The sequence below is a fragment of the Podarcis pityusensis genome (assembly GCF_964106645.2).
Source record: "Podarcis pityusensis genome assembly, chromosome: 1".
Classification (NCBI taxonomy): Eukaryota; Metazoa; Chordata; class Lepidosauria; order Squamata; family Lacertidae; genus Podarcis; species Podarcis pityusensis.
The window spans coordinates 74310144-74326986 of NC_138028.1; the positions used below are offsets into that span (position 1 = coordinate 74310144).

The window sequence follows — 16843 nt, forward strand, 5'->3', positions numbered from 1 at the left end:
ATTTAAGCTACTTTGTGAGGGCTTGCCCTAGAGGGCAGGGTAGTAAGGAGCGAATAAATAATAAATATTAGAAGCATGGGCCTGGGAGACCGAAATATACTTCAGTACTCAGCAATGAATTTCAGAGGCAAGTCTCCATCCCTCGCCTACAATCTCCTGCCTATAAAATGCAAATATCAATAAATATGCTACTACTTGATTGGACTGGAGGTTTGTGGTCATGTGGGAGGAGGCAATCGCATTGCTTCTTCTCACACAAGCACTGCTCCCGTTCCTCAAAGGGCAACTTTGGTGAGGGAATGAGCCATGACATGGGGCCCTCTCACACCACCTTAGAATTCTGAGCGGCATGATGGGAAGTTACTCTGCAGAAGCCCCCATGTCACCTAGAGAAAATATCAGAAGGGACTCTAACACTACTGCATGAATCTGTAAGGTTCACCCCTGCATCAAATACTTTAGAGAAGTCTTCTCCAATCTGGTCCCTTCCAGGTGTTGTTGGTACTACAACCACCATCATGGCCAATGGTCAGAGATGGTGGAAACTGCAGTCACATCATCTGGAGTGCACTAGGTTGGGCAAGGCTGGTGTTATGTACTGAGTGGAATAGGATCCAAACTGCAGCAGTCTGATTGGTCCCAGAACAATAGGATCCAAAATGCAGCAGTCTGATTGGTCCTAGAACAATGCAGCAGTATGATTGGTTGGCAGGAACCACCCAATCCTGCTCCAGATAGAAGTGAATCCACAACCTGATTGGCTTACAGTAGAATTCCGGAATTAGCCAATCATGTGCAGCCCATTGTGTAAATAATGTATATAAAGCAGATACTGTGAGGGGACTTTCATTCATTCCTCCTCACCACTATGAGCTGAATAAAGAGCATGAAATCACTTTGCGACTCTGAGTATATTTCAGCTGGTTTAGAAAATGCACCTCCTGGGGGAAAACAACAACAATGCTCAACTGGCTTTCATAGTGGCCAAAGGAGGGAATTTGAAACAACCATACTTTTTCTTTGGAAAATGTAACCTTTTGTTTTCAAAATGATAGCTGACAAGCAGCTCATTCAGTAGTATACCACATGTTTCCATATATGTCAATATTTATCCACTGTTTTGGGATAGGAAAATGTTATGGGAGTTGTACACAGGGCAATCACAGAAGTTATTATGGAGTGAGGATCATTTTCAGGCTTTAAAATAATCTTCATAACTGTGTAAGCAGGAACCAGCAGTGCATGACAATTTATCAACTCAGACAAATCTACAAATGTTTTGGAGGACAGGTAATGTGTTGTAGCCTTGGGCACTCCCTTCTCTTTCACATGATGATTCTCCTTCTCCCTTTCTGAATTTCCTCTAACCATAGTGAGCCATGATGTTTGAACTGGTGGTTGGAATGGCTTCTAATTTGATTTGTAAATGTAGTTCAAATTGTGGCTTCAAGGTATGACTTTCCATAGTTTGCCTGATTTAGATCCTGTGTAAGTAGGATTCCAGGAGGTCTATGCTTCCTTCCCCCAGATGTCCATGTCTAAGTGTGGATGGCAGGGCTGGGAAAACAACCTTTATATCAGAAAGTTAGGCTAAGAAGGTGGTAGCAAATTCAGACGTAAGGATAAAATATTGCCTGTCCCCTCTCTCCCCCTTCAAGAATATTGGAAGTTTACACTTCAGTTTTAAACTTTAATATCACTTTAGCATTATGTCTGAACACGAGCAAACTGAAGGTAGTCTTAACTATGGTTTAATGAAAAAAGCAAACTTCAAAACATAGTTGATAAAGCTATCTTGCTTCAAGCCATGGTTAAAATTAACCACTGATTAGGTTTTAGATGTAATGCTAAACTTCAGTTAATGGAAGACACGAGTAAAAACTTATCAACTCCTCCTTATGGTCACATTAAAGGAGGAAAGGGGCGTATGGACCTCATAAACCTGAGGATTTTTCAATCAGAAATGAGAATAACACAAAAGAAATGTGCATGTTCAGACACAAAGTGCAACAATCAATCTTTTACACCTTAAATTGAATTTGTGTTTTCAAGCCTAAGATTTTACCGCCAATTTTTGTGTGTCAAACTATCGGCTTATTCTTACTTGGGTCATAGACATGCAAAACTCTGAGCACCTCCTGAGAGGTACGGAGTTGGCAAGTTGGCCTGCATCTCCCCATGGGCCCTTGAATGATTAAGATATATGAATGAGGTAACCAATATGAGAAAACATGGGCTGAGGTTTGAACCTGAGTTCACTTCTCAACTGTGTCATCACTTAGCTTTTTTTAAAAAGATGCTTTTAAGAAAAGCACGGGGTATTTTTCTTCTTCTTACCATGAAGGCTTTACAGCTAGCTTTAGGATTTCCTAGTACAATTCGTCTACTTTCCCAGAACGTTTTGGATCATTTGTAGGCTAAATTCCCGCTAACAATACTTCAGCTGCCAATAGAAGCAGAGCCCACAACTCCTGTGCACAGCGGTGATTACATAATAGAAGAGGTCAACACGAGGTTTCCTTCCCCTCTCCCCCAACTGCAGTCTATTTACAATTCTATGGCTAATTTCATTATTGGAGCAGGCTTGTATATCAGAGCTGGACAAAGAAGCTTTCCATGTGTAGAAGATGACATGAACTTGACCTCTGCCAAGAGACCCACAGCTTACAAGTGCTTTTGTGCATATAGCGAACACCTGTACTAATCATGCCTACCGCTAACTTGGGGGGTCACCATTTGTGGCAAAAGTTTTAAATCAGCCACCGCAGGAGACAGACAGTATTCTATTACTACCATAGTTCTGCAGAAACAAGAAAGAAAAACAAAACCCCTACAAACTACAAGGCTCACGGAAATACGGTAAGAAGGGATCCAGTAGTTTGGCACATATAGGCTGCAATATATCCACAGTGCAACGCTCATTAAAACTGTGCAGGGGAAATTTAAATGAAGTGGAAGTTCAAGCAAGTATAGTTATTATGAGCGATGCCTTTTCGATTGAACAACAAACTATCCCTATGAGTTTTACAGGCTGTAGGGAGTGCTTCGTTAAGTAAGGCTTTGATCAAGCACAGCAGGTGAGTTGTCCCACTGGCATCATGCGTGTCCATGGAACTGTTCATGCATCAAATATGCAAACATCCTTAAGTGCTTCACTGACTGCCTTTCAACCTCAAAATTGCGCTCAAAATTATACAGCACAGGAAGCCCTGGTGAAGACTTTACGAAGTGAACAGGGAAAGGTAGGATAACTTCACAAACTGCCAGATGGGGGTTGTCCTGCAAAATGAGGACTAGTTGGGAGAAATGCCTTGTTTTATTCAAAGCCCGTGTCAGCATTAGTTAATGCTGTGACTCTACAGAACTCCACACTTCCAGTTCTAGAGCTCAGTCAACATCTCCTGCAATGTTTATTCACATCCCGACTGATTTAAAGGGCCTAAAATCTAAGTATTAGTTGCCATTTTGAAAAGCATTGCATTCTATAGAAATCAGGTAACGGGATAAAATACGTCAAAACAAATCTGACCTGGCAGTCAACTCACCAAAAACTGACAGACAGAAAATTAATTGAAATACATTCACTATTGTGATGGGATGATGAGCTGCTTGTGCGTAAAATCGTATCCCCTCAGAGTTTGTTCAAGTCCACAAACCTCTGTCTGTGACGGAGCCCCTCAGACATGGCTCCTCTAGTCACTAGCAGATTCCGACAGTGGTTGCTTTCGGAATCGCTTCCAACATAAAAGCTCCTTAACGGAAACACGTCTTCTGGACTCTCTGCGTGACAGTTTCCGGCGAGGAGTGGGTGTCCCTACAGGAGGTCCTGAAACCTCCCCACTGTTTTCGCTGGAAGTGTCTCTGAGCCATCCCTCCAGCTCACTTTCCCTCAGCTCACCTCCTCTCCCCCTACTGGTTCCCTCTTCAGCTGCTGAGTCTCTCCCAACCTGTGTGAGCCCTTTCACCTCCCTTCCTTCCGATGGCAGTTCCCTGACAACTATCAAGGGAGACCAGTCCTTTTCTAGACTACAGTATCTCTGAAGGGTACTGGACTCCTGAAAATGTGTTTATCCTCAACTTACGTCTATAAGAGTTGCTTAGCAAATTCTCGTATCTGAAAGTGAGAAAGCTACACAAAGACTGAGGTTTAATTTGGGAATCTACTTCAGTACTTCAGTCATTATCATCACCATTCCCTTTTCTTCCTCAAACCTGGTTGGACAGAACATAAAGAATCACTCTGTCACTGTAGGATGGGCCCATCAGCTGAATGCACAGCAGCCATGTCTCTTCCAAAAATTCTTAGTTCAGCCCCTGGGCATGTAGGAGGGAGAGAGAGGAAGCTAGACACAGGATCAGAGAAGTGACTAGTATGGATTCACAGTGTAGGGGAAGATGTCTTGCTGGACAGGGCCTACATATATCTGGACCCAGTCCTGAACACAGAGAGGAGTGAAAAAGGTTATCTGAATAACCTTTATCTGCAGCGAAACCTCTGTAAAGAAACTGTAAAGCACTCTTGGAAAATGAGAGTTAAATTCACAAGGAGGGTACGCTCATGCGAGAAGTCATTTTAAAAATTTGTTTGCAAGGCATTTAAAACAAACACTCTGGAGATGACATATAAAAGCCCCAAACTGCAGAACAATAATGGGCTTGTGAATCAGGACCATAAATCCCCCATTTTCAGAATGTGACAGACATCAGGAATATACATGATTGAGTCAGCAGTTACGAAGACATACAGTGCAGGCCACTCAAGTCTCAAAACTGCCATTTATCATTTCCTGAGAGAATGGTTTCTTGGCAAGAGTCCTCTGCAAACACCACAAAAAAATTCCAAAACAACCCCACCATTCCAGCAGGCCATGAATACGACTGTAATTTGGACTATTTTTCATATCAAATAGACTGTGTGCTGCTTTCTCAGTTAATGAAGGAAACCTCCCTTTCAGATTTCTAAGCTCATTTCAAGCAGTCTACATGCTATAATTAACCATTTCGAAAGCACTGCCAGTCACAAAGTGAAATGAAAGAGGGGAGGGGAGGGACTTGACTCAATTGTGAACTAAAAACAAAGTAAAATATCAAAACACAATCCTATTTCCCTCTATAATCAAGCTTGTGTCATTGATGGCAATGACAGCCATCCTGAGTTTGTTTAACTGTACCAAGAAGTGAAATAATTATTGTATTTTTGGTCTGCTCAGGATGGTTGTGTCTCCCTGGTGGGGGTTAATTATGGTCATGGAACCCCACTGGGAGAAAACTGGTGGGGAGACATGGTTTTGCGGGGAGACGAAATGTGAGTTCAGCACCCCCCTCTCATCCACTTGTTCTGTTCTCTAAATGACACCCCCGCTTTACAGTGGTACCTCGGGTTACAGATGCTTCAGGTTACAGACTCTGCTAACCCAGAAATAGTACCTCCGGTTAAGAACTTTGCTTCAGGATGAGAACAGAAATTGTGCTCCGGTGGCGCAGCAGCAGCGGGAGGCCCCATTAGCTAATGTGGTGCTTCAGGTTAAGAACAGTTTCATGTTAAGAACGGACCTCCAGAACGAATTAAGTTCTTAACTCAAGGTATAAGAATGGTATGGCCTACCTTAGAGCTTCCCCCACCTTATCCACTTTGCTCCTCACTCAGAGTTGGCATGTTGGCAAACTACCTGGTCAAATATTATCTGTTGATCAGTAAACTGACTGCCTATTAATACTTAAAAGAGAGAGCGAGAGAGAGACTTGAGCATTATTTCACAATATTTGAAAGGTCAATTGACAATGCCTTTTTTGACCGGTCAAACGCCCAACCTTACCTTCACTCTACTGTGCCTGATTGCCAATTGCTGATTAAACTGGCATCAAGCCTACCCCCAGCACAGATGGCATTGCCATAATGAATATGATGCCACATAGAGCTGGAATGGGATTGGCCAAACTGCAAGCAGACAGCTCTTGAGCAATATTTGCCCTTTTTCTAATGTGCCTGATGCTATCAACAGATTCCAGGAATAAGACGTGGCATCCGGCTGCAGCAGACATGGGACTCAAAGGGAGGAATGAGGGAATAGGCTGAAGTAGAAGTCCTGAGTAATACTGTCAGCTAGCTAAAGAAATCCTTAAATCAATTAACTGGAGTTTTACTTTATTAATTAAAGGTTAGTTGGGCATAAATCTTTATATGAGTTTAATATGATCAGTCTATTTCTGATCCATGACAATTTTATATGTGTTCATTTGTGAGTCTCATATCTGCAATTTTAAGAAACGTACCAAAAATAGTTTTCTTTTTGTATGGATTTTCCCTAAAATGTGCATTATATAACCAATATAAGGATATAAGAATGAAATATGCACATTTTATATCAATGTTGCTATTTCCCCCCTTCTAAAAGCCAAGAATTACATTGCAAAATCTAGGAAATGTGCAAAACATAAAGGGCAATGGCATAATGATGCATAATGATGCAATTAAGCAATTTTAGATCCTGGACTTGATGGTCTTATCAAGCTCTTTCAACAGCTGCAGTATTTTGTGGCCCCCGCTCTCTCTTTGATCTTTCAGATGTGGCAGCCATTTTGTTTTATATCATGCCACACAGCAGCCATTTTGTGATATGCCCCACACAGCCACAAAAAATGCTAATGCTAAAAAATGCTAAAAGGGGGAGCACAAGACAAGCAGAGCAAACTACATAGAAAAGCAAGAGGGAAACCCCCAACTGCACTTACCACTGTGGCTTCATTTGCACAGTATGGTAAGCCAACCTATAGTTTACTGGGACCATGCAAATGTGCCAGCTTCTGGAGAGAAGTTCATAAAGCTTTGAAAATCAATGAATGTTAGAACGATGTTGGATAGAAATTAAGTGGTTTCCAGCTGTAATGCTTTAAGGGAATATGAAAAATGGGTTGTTAAGAGGTAAAAATCTAACGTTACTATTTTAAGACCAAAGATTAGGACAAATAAAGAGGGTAAGGATTTGCTGAACCAACAAACTGAACTGGAATACAAAAAAGGGAGGTATGAGGAGGTCCGGGAAACAAGCAAATGAAAGATAAGTGATTGAAAGACTGAATTGTTTTTAACTATTTTTATTTTGTATTTTTCTTTTTTTTCTTTTTCTATTTTGTAATATTTTGAAAATCTTAATAAATATCTTATAAAAAAAAATGCTAATTTACTTCACAGCAAGTCTGCACAAAATTATAAAAACATGTCTCAAAGATATGACTAAACCTGAGCATTAGGACACACCTATACAGAATAATTGGGGGGGGGGGGGGATCAGCACACAGAAAAAAATTATGTGTAAAACAAAGGTGGTGGTTTTTTTTTAAAAAAAGCATCAAAACCCACAATATAATTCTCCCAAAAACATCAATGAAAAAGCCCCTGTAATTCAGGTACCATTGTACCAGAATAAACACAACATTCATGAAGAATTGGATATGGTGCTGCACAGGTCTGAGTATATGCTAGCCTTGATTGTAGAAGATATATTGCTTCCACTGGACCTGATCTGTTTTGCAGGCTAAACCTTACATCACAACCAGATTATATGGGTAGCTATACCCATCATTCATTCTGCAAATGATGTGCTTGATTGATTATTCATTCATTCACTAAGGAACATCTCATGCCACAGTTAAAAGAAAGGGCAAATTTAAATACATTTTTCCATTTTCCATCAACAAGTGGAACAATACTGTTGAATTCCACAGCTAACTTGGACAGGAGTTACCAGCACCCTGTGGGGTTGGCTGGACAAAGAGAATTGGTTTAGTCTATGTTTGAATTCAGTATTTACAGTACAGTGTAAACTCAGACCATTCCAGCAGACATACAATGTGTACTGTTCGAAAAAATTCTTCACTGTCTCCAAATTATTTTCATTGTTTTGCCTGTGATATTTCCCCCCCCTTGTGAAATTGTTTCATTGTGCATGTAACAGTCAGCAGGTAATATTCATATAGCAGAACTATGTTACTTTTCCAGCAGTAACTTCAAAACTGTGTTTTGCGTTCTGTTAAGTTATGTAAAGATCTCGACGCCCTCCAAAAGCCATTCAAATTTGCAGTTAGGAGTGCTTCCACGCTAGATTCTGTCTCCCCCACACACCCGGTCTATGTGCCGACCCCATTCATTCCTTTATTTTGTACTGAAAATATCCAGACACTATTTCCCTCAAGAGACTGCATTTCCATTTCCCCCCAGGTCTCACCTTGTGTGTTCAAAGTGCTGCTGCTTCTCCCTCTTTCTCAACTTCCATCACAACTGCAGCACAAAGCTTTCAGGTGTGAGTTGTCATAGCCCTACTATTCAAAGCTGTCAACGTTTCCCCTTTTTAAGGGAAATTCCCTTATTCCGAATAGGATTCCTCTCAAGAAAAGGGAAAAGTTGACAGCTATGTACTATTTTCTCACCAGACTTGGAAGTGTGCTTGGTAATGGGGCAGCAGACGGCATTTAATCCTGCCTTAATTTGTTACCTTCCTCCTCATTTTCACAGCACCCTCTTTTCCTGGTATCCTCTGGTTTCTACTGCTACCTCTGTTGCAGATCCAACTCCTATGGAGCAAATGTACCTTGAACCGGTCCAAGAGATTGTGCACCTAGAGCCAGTGCATACGTGCCTCTGTGGGCCAAACTACAGGTGATGAGAGCAGCCTGCTCTGATGAGAGGGCTAACCTCCACTGGCACAAAGCACAGCTGCTTTATGTAGGACTCTGATATTGCTTTGACAACAGTCAACCTTAGACAGACTCCACTATAGGAGCTGCAGTTCTGTCCCAATTACAAGCTCTACCTTCACAGAAAGGCGCCTCTTCCGTTAAAGAGGCTCTGCCCTCTCCATCAGACTTTTGCTCTGGTGGAGCAGTGGAGACTTGGGTCATACTGGGGCTTCTTTTGAGGATAGCAGTGTGACATCCTTGACCTGGATGGGCAGTGGTACTACAGCCTTGTCTTGCAGAAGTGCTTCTGGGATTGGCCTTGCATGAAATGCCTCTTCTGACTCAAGAATCCTTGACCTTATTTCCTAATAAAGAAGAATCTGGCTCCGGACCGTAAGAAAACCATATTTATTCAAGCATCTTCAGTTTTCACTCATAAAGCATGGGGTAAATTGAGGGTTCTGCTTTTAACACAGGGCACTAGCTCTTTTTGGCCCTCACTTGTGTCTGCTTACTGTCAGTCTGAAATTCTTCCCACCCTTGTCTTGACCATCTAATGGCATGTAATCCTATTTCAATGTCTGGTAGTGGCAGTAGTCAGAGTACCAGCAGCACGTAAATGGTCAAAGATGCTCCTATTCTGCAGCATTTAAAGAACTGGTACTAGAACACTGTTTATAGCAAGCCTCACTTTTAAGTGCTCCAAACTCATGTTTGGCCGAGTTCTTAGAGCTAAATTTCCTCCTCATAGCCACACGCAAGACTTCAAATCATTTGGCCATCGTTTTGTGCAGATTCTAAAAGTTTTGTTATTTCCTGAGTGTACAGTATCTCTTTTAAAAAAAGTGTGAAGAACAACACAACTAACATAGCAGAGTTATGTATTCATTCCATGGCACATGTAAATAAATATGAACATCTTGGCTCGGGTTACTGCACTGGGGAAGCATCTTCCAAACACAAGCAGTTTATCTGGCCAGAGGGATATTCTCTCTCTCTCTCTCTCTAAGTTCATGAACCTGTTCGAACTTGTTCCAGAGAAAAATTTAGAACTGCTGTTGTTGAAAAAAAGCAGCACTCCACTAAGAGTGAAGAGAAGTGAAGAAAGAAAAGCTGTCTCTTTTGTTGAGAAGTGTTAAACTATTTTGTTGGAACACGTTAGCTCACAGTATGTTTACAGAGTCAGAGAACTGATAAAGGAGAACCTTGATAATCATCTCCTTTCTACTCTGTGCTTAAGGCTTCACTTTCTACTCCAGTTTGCAACCAAACAAACATATTTAAACTTCTTTTTCCACAATTTCAAACAACTTTTATTATTTTAATTTGTTCCTTTTCTCAACACATCTCTAAGACAGAAGAATGGACAAAGTACTCTCTTTTACAGGAGGTACACAAAACCAAAAGGCAGACCAAAAATAATTATGATTCTTTCACTTAATCACCCCTTTTCTATGGCGTGTTTCATTGGCAGTGCATAAACATTGTTTGGAGCCTACCAACCAGGAAGAAATGACAATACTATTTAATTTAGGGAAACTACTATCCCCAAGGACTAGAAAAAATATATATTTGTGAACTTCCCCTAACTTACATCCACATGGATGTTAAAAGATAAGGGGAAGATAACATCAAACAAGCCTTCTGTTCTGTATTCATGCATACCATTTTAGTACAGCATTATTACATTGGTACAGTGGTACCTCGTGTTACGTACTTAATCCGTTCCGGAGGTCTGTTTGTAACAGGAAACTGCTCATAACATGAGGCACGCTTTCTCTAATGGTGCCTCCCACTGCTGCCGCGCTTGCATCGCAGGGCAAAGGTCGCAACAAGGGGCATCTACTTCCAGGTTAGCGGAGTACGTAACCCGCAGCATTCGTAAAGGGGATGGTAAGTAACACGAGGTACCACTGTATTATTCACCTGCTTCTTTCCTTCTCACCTTCATCTTACCTAATGTTGAAATCTGTGTGTTGTAGAAAGTAAAGCTCAGATTGCAAGTGAGAATATTACTGTATACTATGGTTGAGCCATTCTGATGAGTGACAATCAGTCTATGATTACCTTCTCAGTCACTTATCACTTTGATAGATGTATAATAATAATAATAATAATAATATAATTTTATTTATATCCCACCCTCCCCAGCCAAAGCTGGGCTCAGAGTGGCTAACAACAGTAAAGTAATACAGCATTCTAAAATCAGTTCATTCTAAAATCAGTTCAAATCAAATTAATGGCAACCATTGGGCTAGAGTTCTGTGAGGATTACCAAAGGAGGGGGTCAGGCTGTGCCTTGGGCAAAGGCCTGGTGGAACAGCTCTGTCTTGCAGGCCCTGCGGAAAGATGTCAAGTCCCGCAGGGCCCTAGTCTCTTGTGACAGAGCGTTCCACCAGATCGGAGCCACAGCCGAAAAGGCCCTGGCTCTGGTTGAGGCCAGCCTAACCTCCCTGTGGCCCGGGACCTCCAAGATGTTTTTGTTTGAAGACCGTAAGGTCCTCCATGGGACATACCAGGAGAGGCGGTCCTGTAAGTACGAGGGTCCTAGGCTGTATAGGGCTTTAAAGGTTAAAACCAGCACCTTAAACCTGATCCTGTACTCCACAGGGAGCCAGTGCAGCTGGTATAGCACTGGGTGAATGTGATCCTGGAGCAAGAACCCCGTAAGGAGTCTCACCACAGCATTCTCAACCCACTGGAGTTTCTGGGTCAGTCTCAAGGACAGCCCCACGTAGAGTGAGTTACAATAATCAAGTCTGGAGGTGACTGTTGCGTGGATCATAGTGGCTAAGTCAGGGCGATAGAGGTAAGGAGCCAACTGCTTAGCTTGGCGGAGATGAAAAAATGCCGTCTTTGTTATAGCTGCAATCTGTGCCTCCATGAAAAGGGAGGTGTTGAAGATTACCGTATTTTTTGCACCATAACACTCACTTTTTTCCTCCTAGAAAGTAAGGGGAAATGTCTGTGCGTGTTATGGAGGGAATGCCTACGGGTGGCAGGGGGGATCTGCTGCAGTTGTGAGCAGAGGATCCATGGTTCCCCTTCCTTCCCTCCTCTGTGGCTCGCTTTGAAACTGCAAAGCGGAAGAAAAGCTGCTGAGTGAGGAGGAGAGAGAGACAGAGAGCCTGCTTGCTTTAAAGGAGCAAAGCGGGAGAGGAGAGGAGAGGAGCCGCTTACACGAGTGTAAGCAGCTCCTGTCCGGTTGGCTCCTTTAAAGCAAGCAGGCTCTCTGTCCCTCTCTCCTCCCCACTCAGCTCGCTACATAGCAGCAAAGTTTTTCAGCTCGCTAAGCCGGGGATGAGCGGGGAGGAGGAAAAAAAGCAGAGCCTGCTTGCTTTAAAGGAGCAAAGTGGGAGAGGAGAGGAGCCTTCTCCCCTTATACCCCTCTTCTTCATTATTAGCAGCATCCTTCTCCACCCACCCAACGCGTGCTCCTTGTCCCTTGAGTGCTTTTCCTTCCCTCCCCACTTAAAACGTGGTTACAAAGCACGGATCCTCATGGATCCTCAGGATTTTTGCACTGGGTCACCCCAAATTCACCATCAGATCACATAGCATGTCCATGGCTACATCTTGCACCAAAGAAATCACGCACCCACTGTTGCCTGGGGCCGCAGTGGTGCAAAAACGTGGTTACAAAGCATGGATCCACATGGATCCTCAGGATTTTTGAATTGGGCTACTCCAAACTCACGGTCAGATCACATGTCTGTGGCCACAGCATGAACCACAAAAATCATACATCCACTGTTTGGTTTAGAATATTTTTTTTCTTGTTTTCCTCCTCTAAAAACTACGTGCGTGTTATGGTCGGGTGCGTGTTATAGAGCGAAAAATACGGTACACCCAAACTCTTAACGGATGATGCTGGCACTAATTCCGCCCCTGCAAGAGATGGGAGTTGCCCCCCCAATCCCATTTCGTCCCAACCCAGCCAAAGGACCTCTGTCTTTGAAGGATTTAACTTCAACCGGCTCCCACGTAACCATCCAGCCACAGCTTCCAAACATCTGATTAGTGTGTCTGGGGCCAAGTCAGGATGGCCATCCATCAACAGATAGAGTTGGGTGTCATCAGCACACTAATGGCAGCCCAACCCAAAACTCCGGACAAGCTGGGCGAGGGGGCCCATAAAGAGGCGTAGCATGCAGGAGGTGTTATTAAGAATGGGGGAAGGAAGCAGGAAGCAAGGTGATTTTCAGGAAGGAAAGACAGGAGTTAGCTAAATCAAGACGGCAGTTCTCAGCATGAGAGTCAGAGTCACAGAAAGCACCTGAACCCCCAAGTGACAGTGCTGAACCTACAAGTACCCCCAAGTTACAGACCTGATCCTTCAAGGTGAGTGTGACCCCATCAGGAACAGGGGTCCTGGCCCCAGCTCCTGGCCGTGATAACCGCCCATCAGTCTATTGGCTCTCATCCAACCCATCATTGTCTCCAGACAACAATATATCACCCGCACAGCCTCACTTGATTCAGATTATACAGAAAAGTAAAGCTGGAAGTCATCAGCATCCTAATGGCACCATGCTCCAAATTCCAGCAGCTTCATATAGAGACTTAAAAGCTTTGCAACAATACTGAACTTTGCAGGTCCCAATAGCACGATTGCCATTGGGAAACTTAGAGCAAGAGCCTCCTAATTTTACTCCCCGGGAATGGCCCTGCAGTTAGGGCCACTTCACCATTCCTCCAGCTCCCAACCCACCAAGTCATGGTCATTGACTGAGCTCATGTAAGAAGCACCGTTTTTCTGCAGATGCTTGTGTTTCTCTAAGAAGCTTTTCATCCATTCTGTGTAGAACAGGGGGCAGCAAACTTTTTCAGCAGGGAGCCAGTCCACTGTCCCTCAGACCTTGTGGGGGGCCAGACTATATTTTTTTTTTGGGGGGGGGAATGAATGAATTCCTATGCCCCACAAATAACCCAGAGAAGCATTTTAAATAAAAGCACACATTCTATGCATGTAAAAACACCAGGCAGGCCCCACAAATAACCCAGAGATGCATTTTAAATAAAAGGACACATTCTACTCATGTAAAAACATGCTGATTCCCGGACCATCCGCAGGCTGGATTGAGAAGGCGATTGGGCCTGATCTGGCCCCCGGGCCTTAGTTTGCCTAGCCATGGTGTAGAAGATAACTGTCCTGCAATTATTTATTGTGGTTACTTATCCCCCAAAAGAAAGAATGGAGAGTCAAGAAGCTCTGGCTTTGCTTCAGTTCAGCCTCCAATTCATTCTGTGAATGTGTAAAATAAATCAGTTTGAACGTTTCTGCTTCTTCTTCACAGGCATTATGTACCATGCTGGGTTGAAATTATTCTAGAAACAAAATGTGCAAGGTTTTAAGCCTCCCTTCCTGCAAGGAATTCAAATGTATGTGCAAAGTGTTCTTTGCTGGCACTTGTGTTTGAGGGTGCTTCCAGAGAAAAAAAATATTGTGGAATCAGTGCTGCTCCTGCAGGCACATTTTCCACACAACATCATCATCAAAACACCAGCCTGTTTTTAGTTTCTTTAATGAGAATCCAGAATTCTCATTAATGCCAAAACCACACAACCATAATCACAGCTGATGTGCAAGTTCAGGGCATGTGTGTGTATGTGTGTGTACCGTTTGTCATGTGTGCAGTGATGTTTCGGTGGTCTCTATTGCCACACCCCTACTTTCATTTGCTCCTCACCCGAGCACAACCTAGCTATTTCATTTCTGGCAGCACAAGGATACAAGTTCCTTTACTCCTACCAACTGCTGCATGCCCATTTAAATGAGCCGTTCTCTCAAAATCTCCACCCAGTGTGCATGAGGTGCAGTACACGGACCTGATTTTCAAAGCCCAAGTCTGGTAATCATCATTGGCATGCAAGTCTTCAGTATTTATTTATTTCACAAAAATGAATATGGATATTTATTTTCATCCCCACACCAAAAAATAACCCCGTGTGTTTATTTGTGAAACAAACTAGCTAAAGCTGGTAAAGGGTGTACATGCACAGGTACAGATATAGCTGCCTGAATGACCTCAATAAAAAAAGGTAGCAGAGGGCAAAGGAGGAGGGACCCTGGGGAGCGACAGAAAAACACAGCAGAGACACATTCTGTCAAGCTCTGTCCAGTGATGTGGACAGCAAGTGGCAAAACAGAAATGAATATCCATGACTGAAGAAATAGGAATGTGTGGAAGCCAACATGTCATACATGTACACAGAAAAACAGGACTTTTATGATCCACTTGCAATATAAGGATCCTTTCTGGGAGCACTCTAATTGCATACTGGAGGAGCTCAACTGAAAACAGTCTGTAGAACTGGTGTGTCCCTTTTTGGAGACCTCTCAAGCAACATCATGGCAGCCAGTGTGATAAATACCCCCGAATAGCACCGGCACAGATAGAAAGCCTGCAAACGATAGCATCTTCAGCCAGCCAACTTTCCTTAGAGCTGTGCCATTCCTGGGATCAACAAAAGCATAAGGAGACCCTACCCATAAACTGAGTGGGGAGCATGTTGTTGTTGTGTGGCATCTCCTTTTCCCATCTTCCTTCAGGATTTTGATCCAAGAACTACCTTGTAGATTCGGGAAGGCTGCAATTATGATTTGGTCCTACTGGAGGCAGTTGACATGTCCTATATCTTTTCAGTTCAACAAAAGAAACAAGGATGGGAGCCAGATGGGTGCCACCAAAAGACAGGGAAGGGATGAAGCACCTTTGACAAGTAGTCCACCCCCACCCCAATTGCTGGATTCCTGTGCTTCTGTGAAGGAAAGGCATTCTGAACATTCCCCTTCCTCCCCCAAATGGATTTGCCCTTTCTCTTCTCTCCTAAATAGTTTTTGTTGTTGTGCTGACACTGGTAATGGGATCAGTCATCTTTGTGCAGATCATTAGTAGTCTATTTTAGTTAACCACGGTCTTGGAAAGCAGGGCTAGTGTATCCTATCAAACAGAGATATTAAGAACTATTTTACAGGAAATATAAACTCCTTTCATCCATCTCACTAGTGCAATAGATGGAAACAAGATGGTGTACACTTTTGGGGATAATAGTAGCTTCACACAGATTATCCCCCAACCCTTTGTTAAACAAAGCATCGAATGGCAGAGAGATAGAATTCATTTATTTCTGGGTGTAAAAAGAAACCCTTAAAAAGGCTTTTAAGATTTTGTTGGCAGACCTGACACGGGCTAAGTGAAGCTAAAAAGAAAAGTAACCGTAAGTTCAAGTTTAATCTAACGTGGGCATTCAATAGCTATTCTAACTCCCCAAATGTATATTCAGTGGGCCTCAAGACAGTTGCCAACAATGTTAATGGAGCAAGAGATATTAGGTAATTGAAAAAGGAAAGTGAGTCAGTATTTCAAAAAGATATACAGCAGACTAAAAGTATAATCAGACAGCCTTTTCTCTTTTAAAGCAGCCTTTCAAAATACACTTTCAGGAAGAAATGCTGTTTAAATGGAAACAAAACATTCCTCAAATAGAAGCTACTGTACAAGGAATCTGGTATTTTGAAGCACTGTTGCCGTTGCTGTTTTCTAAACATTCCAGGGATGCCATGTAAGGAGAGGGATATGTGGTTCTGACCACATGTGATTATTCCTGAGGAGAACCTATATTTCTAGTTAGCTTGCTGGTTCTACATACTGAGCGGCTATTGTTGCAAACTGTGAAATAGATCTTTCACAAATTTTTTTGGTGACATTAGAAAAAGCAGGTGTTTTAGTCCCTTATTTTGGAATAAGGGACATTGATGTAATGATGATGTCACAAGGAAGCATGCCCCCAGCAATCAGAAAACAACAATTATACCACTATAAGTGGTAAGTGCAGAAAGCTCCTTAGTCCAGGAGGCAAAGAACAGTGCAAAGAGACCAGGGGGAATTCCCCAAGTACTTGGAAATAAAAAGTTTCTGAGAATGAAGGAGGAGAAAGTAAGAAGAAAATGCCTTCAGAGAGGGGCAGTCCTTTCACCCCAGTAGCCTGTAAGGCCAGAGGTAGCTGCATTTGTCAACCAAAGCACCAATTCCACATGTCTCTTGGATAGAGTATGTAACATTTTTGGAGCATATCTAGGCTAGACATGGACAGATGTTGGGCTTGTGGGATCTACTTTGGTTTTCACTAAAGCCCCAAGATCCACTAATCAGAGCCAAGTGCA

At 42.7% G+C, this 16843-nt stretch overlaps 1 protein-coding gene across 8 annotated transcripts in view; it reads right to left on the bottom strand.

Annotated features, from left to right (window-relative positions):
- The window catches only part of KCNQ1 (potassium voltage-gated channel subfamily Q member 1), a 329348-nt gene that overhangs the window by 15686 nt on the left and 296819 nt on the right, over window positions 1–16843 (bottom strand). The gene's annotated exons all lie outside the window — the stretch shown is intronic.